At 44.3% G+C, this 13,748-nt stretch overlaps 2 long non-coding RNA genes across 3 annotated transcripts; both read left to right on the forward strand.

Moving 5' to 3' along the window:
- The first annotated feature begins 10,450 nt into the window (after window positions 1-10,450).
- LOC128264263 (uncharacterized) lies at window positions 10,451-12,115 on the forward strand. Its single transcript, XR_008268696.1, has 3 exons — window positions 10,451-10,631; window positions 11,800-12,039; window positions 12,104-12,115. It is a non-coding gene; the product is annotated as an uncharacterized LOC128264263 (long non-coding RNA).
- On the forward strand, window positions 12,116-13,511 carry LOC128264262 (uncharacterized). Of its 2 annotated transcripts, XR_008268695.1 has the most exons (7): window positions 12,116-12,561; window positions 12,646-12,692; window positions 12,754-12,938; window positions 13,004-13,068; window positions 13,141-13,192; window positions 13,259-13,321; window positions 13,445-13,511. It is a non-coding gene; the product is annotated as an uncharacterized LOC128264262 (long non-coding RNA). The 2 variants fall into 2 exon arrangements; XR_008268694.1 differs by having other exon boundaries at window positions 13,141-13,321; window positions 13,445-13,509.
- Window positions 13,512-13,748: the final 237 nt, after the last annotated feature.

A 13,748-nucleotide genomic window follows, 5' to 3' on the forward strand; every position in this document is an offset into this window, starting at 1 on the left:
TGGTAAGGTTTTTTTACGGTAGGCTTATGTGTTTTATTTCCTAGTTAAGTTTATTATTAATGTCATTATTTTATTAATATAATTGTCCAGTTTTGCCTTCTAAGCTTTCAATCCTTGCTTCGAAGGCGTGACTAAGTATATTTTTTTCTGTCGGGATGGGATCATTTACTGGTTTTGTATCAATAGGGGAATTTTTAATATTGGTTGGGTTTTCATTCTCAATTTTCCTGGGTTTAAGGTATGCTCTGGCAGCACGGCTTGTCGTTGGTGGACTTTCACTTCATTTGCTTGTGATGCTGGGCTTTTACGTTTATCTTGTAGTCCTTGCTGGTATGCTTTTAGGTGTCTTTCAGCTGGGTTTTTTGTCCCGTTTTTGGGTTCAGTGTCTCTTCGTATGCGGTTAAGTCGTTTTTGTATGGCGGAGTCATGGGATGAGGGGCGATGGAAAGAGGGTTTTCTTTTTTCTTTGATTTCTCTGAATGGGTTTTGCCGTGTAGTTTCAGTTGGCAGTTTATGGTAAGTGTGTACAAGGTATTGGGGCCTGATTTCTTTTCTGGCTTCTCTTATTTCTCCCATATTAATTTGATTTACAAATAATGACTTCTTTTCTATTTGATAGATCGGACAACCCTTGCACGAGCTAACATGAGCCCCCGAGCAGTTTGCGCATGTAGCCGGAATTGATCTCGGTTTGGAGCAGACTCTAGTTTCATGGTTTCCAGTGCACTTCAGACACCTAGGGCCTTTTAGGCAGTAGTTTCTGGAGTGGCGGAAACCCTGACAATTGAAGCATTGGACAGGCTCCTGGGTCCTGTGCATCCTTTCCACTTTGACAGTTTGATTGTCCAGAACTTTTAAAGTAAGTATTCCTTTATGGTCTCCGTCAGGTCAGGCTTCGATTTCTAATTTATGGACTTTCATAGGTGCTCCTGTTGTCCTGTTTTTCATATTCTGGATGAAACGGGTCTGGTACCCAATTTTTCGGAGCTCGTCTATGAACCATGCATAAGGATTAGAAGGATGTAGATGACGTATAGCTACATGGAAACCCCTATCAACTTGCGCCTGGTGTGTGTGCGCCATTTTCTACGAGGAATTGCTTTATTATTTTATAAGAATTCATGTCAACAGTATTAATTTGTACCCCATTTCATGTTCTAGTTCTAGTTTTTTAGCTAGAAAGGCCCGCCCTGTAATTAAAATTTTCGAGTAGCGGCACTACAGGAGCACGAGACGCTTCTGTGGCAGATATGTGTAGATTTTAATTTTTTATTTTGTGCATATGTTTGTTAATTGTGTTTTTTAATTTTGTTTCAGAGTTTCGTCACTCGCCGCAGTCAAGTCAGAGGGAATCGGACAGGAGTCAAAACGCTGTTTTGGCAGGTAAGTGTGGTCATTGATTTAATTTTATTTTTTGCGTATTTATTTTAATTTTATTATTTCCATAATCTCATCCCTTGCCGCAGTCACACCAGTAGGAATTTGTCAAGGAGCCAGGAAACATTTGAGACAAGTAAGTGTTGTGTTTTATTTGATTTTAAATGTTTTTATAATTTATATTTATTTATTCGCAGTCTCATTCCTCATCATAGCTTCGTCAGCTGGATCTGGACAGGAGCACAAGACGCATCTGTGGCAGATATGTGTAGATTTTATTTTGTTTATTTGTGCATATGCTTGTTAATTGTGTTTTTCATATTATGTTTCAGAGTTTCGTCCCTCGCCGCAGTCAAATCAGAGGGAATCGGACAGGAGTCAAAACGCTATTTGGCAGTTAAGTGTGGTCATTGATTTAATTTTGTTTTTTGCGTATTTTTTTTAATTTTATTATTTCCACAGTCTCATCCCTCGCCGCAGTCACACCAGTAGGGATTTGTCAAGGAGCCAGGAAACATTTGAGACAGGTAAGTGCTGTGTTTAATTTGATTTTAAATGTTTTTATAATTTGTATTTATTGTAACGTACACACTAGACGGTGTACGATACAATTTTTGGTAGTATGTAAGGTTATAGGTGTAAGCGACTCATCATGAATAATGAATATTAAGTTAATAGTATGTAAGGTTATAGGTGTAAGCGACGCATAATGAATATAAAATATTAAGTTGAAACTGAATATTAAGCCGTAGTTAAGTTAATTTCCAAAGCCGAGTGGCAACGTCAACCGATATTTAGTGGGTAATAGAAAATACTAGGATTAAAATTAAGGAAGATACTAAAAATCCCGAAAACGAGAAAAAGGGAGCGTGGGGAAGGTGGTCATACACCGATCGAGCGAGCGGTCTCTTGTGTCGGAATGGTAAGACGTGTCTCCCGCAGTAATTTTCCGTGTAATCCGAGTAACGCCTCGACCGCGCGACGGCACGTGACGAATGAAGAAGGGTCTCTCGTGCCGGAATAGTAAAACGGAGCGGACGTGTCTCCCGCAGCGATTTTCCGGATAATCCGAGTGACTCCTCGACCGCGCGACGGCACGCGACCAGTGAACAAGTGGGCTGATCAGCGTTTAGAGGTTAGTGTACATAAAATTCCTCTCCGCTGAGAAGAGACGGTGTAGCGGACTCGTAGGAGGATAGTAGATAAATAAAAACAACCTAGAAGAAACAATAAAGAGAAGAAGTAAAAGATTAAATTCCCCGTTCGTGATTCTTTTTATTCGTAGTATCCTAGCTTCCTTCCTCGTAGTGCATGTGGCCTGTACGCGGACATCCGTCCCGTCTGGTCTAGTACCCTAGCCTCCCTCCCCGTAGTATTTGAGATCTGTACGCGGACACCCGGCCCGTCTGGTCTAGTATCTTGGTTCCCCACATCGTAGTATTTGAGGCCCGCACGTGGACACCCGTCCCGTCCGGTCTAGTATCTTAGATTCCCCTCCTCGTAGTGCATGTGGCCTGTACGCGGACACCCGGCCCGTCTGGTCTAGTACCCTAGCTTTCCTCCTTGTAGCGCATGCGACCGGCTCGGGGACACTCGGTACGAAGAAACCGATTTTATTAAGAATCCAGGTATAGGAGTCCGCTGGATATACGCTCGCCGAAAAGACGAACTCAGTTCTCTCGCCCTGGAGTTTGGTTTTAAAGCCGACGGAACCGTCGAGGAGACCAGGAAGGCATTCGCCAACCTCGTCAACACAGGGTCGTTCCCACAGAGTGTGTGGGACAGACTGGCTCAGTTGCAGGAGCAATATAGCAGCCGGGCCCCAAATCCGAACCCTCCAGGCAGGAACGGTAAGACGGGACAATTCACAGAATCCCTCACCATTCCCATGACTTCCGGAGCTACATCGATCGGGAATCCAGCCCGCCATCGAGGGATCCACCCAGGATCGACGCACGGCACCTGGGTGCCACCGGTAACGCCCCGCTTTCCCGCCGATCTACAAGGGCGGGACACACGGAGCAGCACGGCTCCAACTCAACATCTGCTCCCCGAGAAGATGCACAAATGGAATTTACGGTTCGATGGGAGTTCGGGTCCGTTGACTCTCATCGCCGCGCTCGAGGAAAATATGACGACTTACAGGATTAATCCAGAGGAGGTACCCCGCGTTCTGTCCAAGATCTTGGAGGGCCCAGCGGCACGGTGGGAACTTTCAGGAGGGAATTCTTCGACTTCTTCCTACCACCTCGATATTTCGAGCGGTTGGAAGATGAGATACGGACCCACGTGCAGCGGAGAGGAGAGCCTTTCAAGACCTACTTGATCGAGCTCAGAACCAAGATGCAGCAAGCCGGTTATCGAGAAGAGGAAGAATTGTACCGGGCATATGAAAACATGGCTCCAGAATACCGACTGTATATTAAACGCAGTGAGTTCGCGACTTTGACACAGTTGACCCATATGGCCACAGAATATGAGCCAAAAACAACCATAGACAGGAATCAAGAAGAACCTCAACTTCGTCGATCGCCGAACCCATTCCGGAATCCGGTGAATTCAACGCAGACAGGACACGTGACCCACCAGATGATCGGTCAAGGAACCTCTCGAGTGGACATACGGCGGGCTTGTAATCGCTGTGGAGAGAATGGACATCTCCAAAGGAACTGACCTAACCCACGTCGGGATTTCTGTTGGGTCTGTGGGCGACCAGGAGTTTTAACTATAGATTGTTGCCGTCGAAATGTGTCGGGAAACGGGGAACGCCTCCGCCAGAACCCGGGTGCGGCGGAGACGAACGGAGCAGCAGCCCGACCCCAGTAAAACCCCCGTTGAGATTACACGGCGGGCTCATCACAGCAGCGATAGAAGTCGGATGACAACGGGTGGACGTTTGGACACAAAGTCCAAAATTTGTGCAGTAATTAGAAAAATGGAGATATACGCTTGAAACTTGGTACAGTTAATGGTTGTTGGATATTAAAAGCCTGTGCAAAAATTGTTTGCCATCGGGACACGCCTTCCTTACCTCCCCTTATAAACAACAAAATTACTCATACGTCCGTTTGTCAATTGATATTGCTTTCAGTTTTACATGGCTTAGATTTTAGTTTCTTATCAGAAAATAAATATTTTAAATGAAAAAATAACTAAAATAGAAAATGAGGAAAGTTATTATTTATTAATTTAATTTAATTTTATTTATTTTTTTTATCACATATATTTATTAAATTAATCATTTTCTACATCTAAATCAAAAGAATAGTCATTAGTAAATTCAGTTGTGTCCAAGTCATCTCCATCATCATGTGCATCATCTGTATTAATATTATTATTTAAGAAATTGACATTTGGTTGTCTTAACAGGTGAATAACCTCTATTGGATAACTGGTGTATTTATTGGCAAGTAGTCTATCGTTGATGTAAATGCTAGAAACAAATGGATCCGACGAATCGAGTGCTCTACAAAAAACATCTGTCATGGTATTCAGTCGACTATTTTGCCTTGCATGCGAACGTTTTATTTATTTATTCCTTTAGGCCTGCACTTATCTTTTGCAGCGATAATTTTTTTTTGTAGCTCGGATAAATGTCGCAATTCCTGCATTTACTTTGCAGCCTTATGCTCATATACTGTTTTTTGTTAGGCCGTTTCAATTAAAAAGTCTAAGGCTTCTTCTGGAGTGAAAGGTACAGACTCTGCTTTGGAAAATACTTCCTCAACGGTCAATCGCGCCTTTTTTGCAGCCAAGTTTGCTGCATGAGCAAGAAGATTAACGTCGTTATTATTTTTAGATGAAAGATCGGCAGCTAATCTTTGCTTTAATCGGCAACTTACTGTATCATAGTCGTCCTGCATTTTTGGGGGCCTCTTCCATAAAATCAGATGGTAATAATTTGATTTTGAAACGTAATGCGAGCCAATTTTCATGCTTCTTCTTAAGTCTTGAAACATCCCGGTTACAATTGCTTAACCGTGTTTTTAATGCAGCAACAAAGTTTGCTATTTGCTTGTCTATTGAGTTCTTTATATGTTCCTTTAATGTTTTAATAATATGCTGCAGCACAAAATCATAAATACTTTTATTTTCACGACCATTTGCCAGCCAAACCTCTACCATTTCAGCATAGCTCAAATCGATGTTGTCTGTCAAAAAACAATATTTCATGGAATCGGGCAAAAACGGGCAAAAAAAATTAGTGTAATCAAAAAATATATATGTTTAAGATAACATCAGTATCAATAGTTTCTTAAATACGATTAAATACTATATACCTTTATTCCACGGAACACGACAAAACTTAGGTTAAAATTGCTAAAACACATAACATCACAAAAACACATATTAATAAAGAAATTACACATATAACAAATATCGCAATATTACATAATATTTCACATACCTGCACAATTATCATCCATTTTGAATTATTGCAATCGAGATATTAGATTTTACACAATTTGTTTTCAAACTTTGCATTAATTTCACGAGAAAGCAATGCCAAAGTTTGCGGTAAACGATCAGCTGATTTCCAGGGCTGCCAGCGATCGCAGGGATACAATTTCAATTGAAATTCTATTATTTTCAATTGCCCTGAATATTAATCTATCGCAATAAAATATTGTTTTTGCCCAACTCTTAAAAAAAAAAAAATTGGATTCTTGCACAAATTTTGGACTTTGGGACCAGTGTGCTATGTTAGTAATGCCCACCATGTTAGATCGTGTAATACTTGAGATGGACTTCCTCAAAGTAGCGGGAACTCAGGTGCGATGTGGTCGAGCTACCCTCGACTTGCAAAATGAAGCCCAAGCGTTACAGCCAGTACTTATAAAGGCGCGGGGCAGCCTGGAGGATGGGGACGGTAGAAAACGACGAACAGCGACAGAGCACACTATTGAGTCCGGCGCAACAAAGCTTCATCGATCGGGAACTGACCTTATTCGAGAGGCTGCATGGGGTGTCTCACGTCGCCGAGCACACTATCGTCATGCGCGACGACAAGCCCGTAAAACAAAGGTATTATCCCCGGAACCCCGCGATGCAACATGTCATCGATGCCCAAGTAGACGAACTGCTCCGTGACGGGGCCATCGAACCCTCCAGAAGCCCGCACAGCGCTCCCATCGTATTGGTCAAGAAGAAAACTGGCGATTGGCGCATGTGTGTAGATTACCGTCAGTTAAACGCACACTCAGTGCCCGACGCCTACCCAGTCCCGAGAATCAATCACATTCTGGAGAAATTACGCCACGCCCGATATATCTCCACGTTGGACTTGAAGCACGGCTATTGGCAAATTCCCATGGCTAGGGATAGTCGCCAGTATACAGCGGACTGTAACAATGGAAGGTCATGCCCTTCGGGTTGCATTCTGCCAGTGCCACGTTTCAACGCGCCCTGGATAGTGTAATCGGCGTGGAAATGGAACCGGTCGCCTTCGCTTACCTAGACGATATTATTATCATAAGCGCGACAGAAGAACAGCACTTTACTCATCTCTCGGAAGTTTTTCCTCAGATTGCGGGCGGCGAATTTAAGGATAAATCCAAAGAAGTGTTGCTTCTTCAAACAGAAACTCGTCTACCTCGGCCACGTCATCAGCAGTGACGGAATTAGACTGATCACGAGAAGGTGTCTGCGATCAACGGGTTAAAGGCCCCCTCTAACTTAAAGGAACTCCGTCAATGGATCGGGATGGCCTCGTGGTATCGGCGATTTGTCCCTAGCTTCGCGACTATAGTGCAACCGATGACCGCGCTACTAAAGAAATGACGGAAGTGGACCTGGGGACCAGAACAGCAAGCCGCCTTGGAAGAAATTAAAAGATGCCTGACTACTGCTCCCGTATTAGGCTGTCCGGATCTCGACCAGAAGTTCATTTTGCAAACAGACGCGAGTGACGTCGGCTTGGGCGTAGTTTTATCACAGGGCTCCGAAAGTCAAGAGAAGGTCATCGCATACGCTGGCCGCCGACTAACCTCCGCGGAACAGAACTACACTACCACGGAGAAAGAGTGTCTGGCCATAATCTGGGCAATCCGGAAAATGCGGTGCTGCCTGGAAGAGTACCGATTCGAGGTCGTCACTGACCATCTAGCTCTCAAGTGGCTAAATTCTATTGAGAGCCCTTCCGGCCGAATAGCGCGTTGGGCGCTAGAATTGCAGCAATTCCAATTCGACGTACGCTATCGACGAGGTAAATTGAACGTCGTGGCCGACACACTTTCTCGACAGCCTTGTGAGGTACTGCAAGGCGCTGTCGAACTCGAGGACCACTGCGACTGGATCAAAAGGATGAAAGACCAAATACAGGAGGAACCCGAGAAGTTTGCCGACTACATGATCGAAAACGACCAGCTCTACAGGAATATGGGCTACCGAGCTGACGATGAGGACTACTTCCCGTGGAAGCTTTGTGTGCCCACTTCCCGTAGGGGCCGCGTCTTACGTGAGTGCCACGATTCTCCGACCGCAGGACACTTGGGAGTCCGAAAAACGATCACTCGTCTGACCCAGAGATATTTCTGGCCCGGTATGTATCGCGACGCGAAACGCCATGTTCGCCATTGTGAATCTTGTCAAAAGTTTAAGACTGAACAAACCAAAGCGGCAGGTAAGATGCTAACCCGGGTCGTCAGTGAACCTTTCGACATTCTCTGTGCGGACTTTGTAGGCCCACTACCCCGGTCGACCCCCGGATCGGCGGTCGTGCATACAGGTCCTGAAGACAAGGCCTCTCACCTCAAAGGAACCTTCGACATCGTACGAGCGAATCTTCAGCGAGCGTCTCAAGACCAGGTGAGACATTATAACCTACGAAGGCGAGAATGGAGACCCACGCTCGGCGGTCAAGTCTGGCTGCGACAGCATCCCTTATCGAAAGCTGCCGAGGGATTCGCCGCCAAACTTGCTCCCGTTACGAAGTTCACATCTCCGAACTTGGTACGCCTGCAGCGCCCCGGAGATCGACGGCGGCGGATCGCCAACATATCCCAGCTCAAACCATACTACGCAGGAGCCACTCCAGATAGGATCGACGATAATATTACCGGATCGAGAAATCCGATACAGTAAGCGGCATACAGCCGCAGGATAGTCTAACAACTAGTCTAATATCCATTGTATAACCATTGTATAAGCCGCCAATAACCATTGTATAACCATTGTAACAGATTAAGACCGAGTCTTTTGTTAGCTACGCCGTCAGGTAGGAGGTGTAACGTACACACCTAGACGGTGTACGATACAATTTTTGGTAGTATGTAAGGTTATAGGTGTAAGCGACTCATCATGAATAATGAATATTAAGTTAATAGTATATAAGGTTATAGGTGTAAGCGACGCATAATGAATAATAAATATTAAGTTGAAACTGAATATTAAGCCGTAGTTAAGTTAAGTTCCAAACCCGAGTGGCAACGTCAACCGATATTTAGTGGGTAATAGAAAATACTAGAAATTAAGGAAGATACTAAAAATCCCGAAAACGAGAAAAAGGGAGCGTGGGGAAGGTGGTCATACACCGATCGAGCGAGCGGTCTCTTGTGTCGGACGTGTCTCCCGCAGTAATTTTCCGTGTAATCCGAGTAACGCCTCGACCGCGCGACGGCACGTGACGAATGAAGAAGGGTCTCTCGTGCCGGAATAGTAAAACGGAGCGGACGTGTCTCCCGCAGCGATTTTCCGGATAATCCGAGTGACGCCTCGACCGCGCGACGGCACGCGACCTGTGAACAAGTGGGCTGATCAGCGTTTAGAGGTTAGTGTACATAAAATTCCTCTCCGCTGAGTAGAGACGGTGTAGCGGACTCGTAGGAGGATAGTAGATAAATAAAAACAACCTAGAAGAAACAATAAAGAGAAGAAGTAAAAGATTAAATTCCCCGTTCGTGATTATTTTTATTCGTAGTATCCTAGCTTCCTTCCTCGTAGTGCATGTGGCCTGTACGCGGACATCCGTCCCGTCTGGTCTAGTATCCTAGCCTCCCTCCCCGTAGTAATTGAGATCTGTACGTGACACCCGGCCCGTCTGGTCTAGTATCTTGGTTCCCCACATCGTAGTATTTGAGGCCCGCACGTGGACACCCGTCCCGTCCGGACTAGTATCTTAGATTCCCCTCCTCGTAGTGCATGTGGCCTGTACGCGGACATCCGTCCCGTCTGGTCTAGTACCCTAGCTTTCCTCCTCGTAGTGCATGCGACCGGCACGCGGACACCCGGCCCGTCTAGTCTAGTACCCTAGCTTTCCTCCTTGTAGCGCATGCGACCGGCTCGCGGACACCCGGCCCGTCTGGTCTAGTACCCTAGCTTCCCTCCTCGTAGCGCATGCGACCGGCACGCGGACACCCGGCCCGTCTAGTCTACTACCCTAGCTTTCCTCCTTGTAGCGCATGCGACCGGCACGCGGACACCCGGCCCGTCTGGTCTAGTACCCTAGCTTTTCTCCTCGTAGTGCATGTGATCTGCGCGTGGACATCATTCCCGACTGGACGTTCATACCGCCATCCTTTTCCCTCCAATCCCCCCCGCGTCCGACAAATTCTACCCGGCTTGGCCTCGCCCGAAGGTCCAGCCCGGTGGATTTTTGGCATCCGATACGTCGAAAACGACTTGCGCGTGACGCCACCCTCCGATCCTACTCTCGCGAAATAGTATCCTGGCTTTGCCTCGTCCGAAGGTCCAGCCCGGTGAATTTTTGGCCTACGGCACGCGGAAAACGACTTACGTGTCCCAATCGCGGAAGTGACCAGTGGGATCACCCGGCGTTCCCACCCTCGTAAAACCGGCTTGGTCTCGTCCCAAGGTCCAGCCCGTGGAATTTTTAACCCAGGAGTAAGATACGGCGCGACCCACTCCGACATTACTCTCTCTCTCCCGGCGGCCATGAGAACCTTCGGCGTGACCCCCCAAACGACTCATTCACTCGTTGAATGAAACTCTCTAGTCCGGTGTTTCGGTGATTTACAAATTTCTTGTAAAGGACTCCTGTATCTGACTGAGATCTGTACCCCGGACAGAGAGCATCCTTACATTATTTATACGCAATCTCAACCCTCATCATAGCTTCGTCAGCTGGATCTGGACAGGAGCACGAAACGCATCTGAGGCAGATATGTGTAGATTTTAATTTTTTAATTTGATCATATGTTTGTTTATCGTGTTTTTTAATTATGTTTCAGAGTTTCGTCCCTCGCCGCAGTGAAGTCAGAGGGAATCGGACAGGAGTCGAAACGCTATTTTGACAGGTAAGTGTGGTCATTGATTTAATTTTATTTATTGCTGCCCCTTTCACAAGAGCGGTAGTTACCCCAGTTAGAGTGTTTGGCATTCCAGTCCCCACTCAAGACATATTTTGATTTACCACCCAGTGCTTCCTTGAAGTAGTTGAACATTTTGGTGAAATGACTTGGACTCCATTTGTAGGTAGGTGGGCAGTATATGGGGGCAATAATAATCATGTCGGCTCGAATACCGCTTGATGGGATGAGGACTATTGGTGAGCTTTGAAAGAACTCTGTTTCTATGTGTGTCTTATGTTTTGGCTGACTATTATGGCAGTGCCGCCCTTTCTGTTTGAATTGGGGTTGCGTGCGTGATATGTATGAAATCCTGGAAAATTAAGGGCTTTTGAATTAGGATGTAGCTTGGTTTCAATGACCATCATTATTTGAGTTTTTTCTTTAACTATAAAGGCCTCTATTTCGTTTGTCTTATTTCCTGCTCCACAGGCATTCCAAAAACATAGTTTTAGTGTGTTTGCGTTATTGTTATTGTTGTTTGTAGTGTGTGTCATTTGGTAAGTTTTTTTTACGGTAGGTTTATGTGTTTTATTTCCTAGCTAAGTTTCCTATTAATGTCATTATTTTATTAATATAATTGTCCAGTTTTGCCTTCTAAGCTTTCAATCCTTGCTTCGAAGGCGTGACTAAGTATATTTTTTTCTGTCGGGATGGGATCATTTACTGGTTTTGTATCAATAGGGGAATTTTTAATATTGGTTGGGTTTTCATTCTCAATTTTCCTGGGTTTAAAGTATACTCTGGCAGCACGGCTTGTCGTTGGTGGACTTTCACTTCATTTGCTTGTGATGCTGGGCTTTTACGTTTATCTTGTAGTCCTTGGTGGTATGCTTTTAGGTGTCTTTCAGCTGGGTTTTTTGTCCTGTTTTTGGGTTCAGTGTCTCTTCGTATGCGGTTAAGTCGTTTTTGTATGGCGGAGTCATGGGATGAGGGGCGATGGAAAGAGGGTTTTCTTTTTTCTTTTATTTCTCTGAATGGGTTTTGCCGTGTAGTTTCAGTTGGCAGTTTATGGTAAGTGTGTACAAGGTATTGGGGCCTGATTTCTTTTCTGGCTTCTCTAATTTCTCCCAGATTAATTTGATTTACAAATAATGACTTCTTTTCTATTTGATAGATCGGACAACCCTTGCACGAGCTAGCATGAGCCCCCGATCAGTTTGCGCATGTAGCCGGACTTGATCTCGGTTTGGAGCAGACTCTAGTTTCATGGTTTCCAGTGCACTTCAGACACCTAGGGCCTTTTAGGCAGTAGATTCTGGAGTGGCGAAAACCCTGACAATTGAAGCATTGGACAGGCTCCTGGGTCCTGTGCATCCTTTCCACTTTGACGGTTTGATTGTCCAGAACTTTTGAAGTAAGTATTCCTTTATGGTCTCCGTCAGGTCGGGCTTCGATTTCTAATTTATGGATTTTCATAGGTGCTCCTGTTGTCCTGTTTTTCATACACTGGATGAAAAAGGTCTGATATCCAATTTTTCGGAGCTCGTCTATGAACCATGCATAAGGATTAGAAGGACGTAGATGACGTATAACTACAAGAAAACCCCTATCAGCTTGCGCCTGGTGTGTGTGCGCCATTTTCTACGAGGAATTGCTTTATTATTTTATAAGAATTCATGTCAACAGTATTAATTTGTTCCCCATTTCATGTTGTAGTTCTAGTTTTATAGCTAGAAATGCCCGGCCTGTAATTAAATTTTTCCAGTAGCGGCACTACAGGAGCACGAGACGCATATGTGGCAGATATGTGTAGATTTTAATTTTTTATTTGTGCATATGTTTGTTAATTGTGTTTTTTAATTTTGTTTCAGAGTTTCGTCCCTCGCCGAAGTCAAGTCAGAGGGAATTGGACAGGAGTCAAAACGCTATTTTGGCAGTTAAGTGTGGTCATTGATTTAATTTTATTTATTGTGTATTTATTTTAATTTTATTATTTCCACATTCTCATCCCTCGCCGCAGTCACACCAGTAGGGATATGTCAAGGAGCCAGGAAACATTTGAGACAGGTAAGTGTTGTGTTTTATTTGATTTTAAATGTTTTAATAATTTGTATTTATTTATACGCAGTCTCAACCCTCATCATAGCTTCGTCAGCTGGATCTGGACAGGAGCACGAGACGCATCTGTGGCAGATATGTGTAGATTTTAATTTTTAATTTAATTGTGATTTTTTTATTATATTTCAGTGTTTTGTCCCTCGCCGCAGTCAAATCAGAGGGAATCGGACAGGAGTCAAAACGCGGTTTTGGCAGGTAAGTGTGGTCATTGATTTAATTTTATTTATTGCATATTTACTTGAATTTTATTATTTCCGCAGTCTCATCTCTCGCCGCAGTCACACCAGTAGGGATTTGTCTGGGAGCCAGAAGGCATTTGAGGCTGGTAAGTGTTAAGTTTATTTTGATTTTAAATGTCTATATAATTTTTATTTATTTATCTCATCCCTCATCATAGCTTGGTCAGCTGGATCTGGACAGGGAGCAAGAGACGCGTCTGTTGTAAATATGTGAAGATTTTAATTTTTATATTTGTGCATATACTTGTTAATTGTGTTTTTTATTATGTTTCACAGTTTCGTCCCTCGCGGCAGTCAAGTCGGAGGGAATCAGACAGGAGTCGGACGCTATTTTGGCAGGTAAGTGTGGTCATTGGTTTAATTTTATTTATTGCATATATATTTTAATTTAGATTTTTCCACAGTCTCATTTCACGCCGCAGTCACATATGCTTATTAATTGTGCTTCCAATTATGTTTCAGAGTTTTCGTCCCTCGCCGCAGTCAAATCAGAGGGAATTGGACAGGAATCGGGACGCAGTTTTGGCAGGTAAGTGTAGATTTTTGTTTTGATTTTATTTATTGCGTATTTGTTTTAATTATATTTTTTATATTATTTCAGCAGTCTCGTAGCTCGCGATATTCACACCATCAGGGATTTGTCCAGGGGTAGGAAGACATTTGAATCAGGTAAGTGTAGTGTTTAATTTGGTTGTAATGTCTTTATAATTTATACTTATTTTTACGCAGGAGCCGGCTGGATCTCGCCCGTATTTCTGTTTGGAAA

This window comes from Drosophila gunungcola, unplaced genomic scaffold, assembly GCF_025200985.1.
Source record: "Drosophila gunungcola strain Sukarami unplaced genomic scaffold, Dgunungcola_SK_2 000063F, whole genome shotgun sequence".
In the NCBI taxonomy this organism is placed as follows: domain Eukaryota; kingdom Metazoa; phylum Arthropoda; class Insecta; order Diptera; family Drosophilidae; genus Drosophila; species Drosophila gunungcola.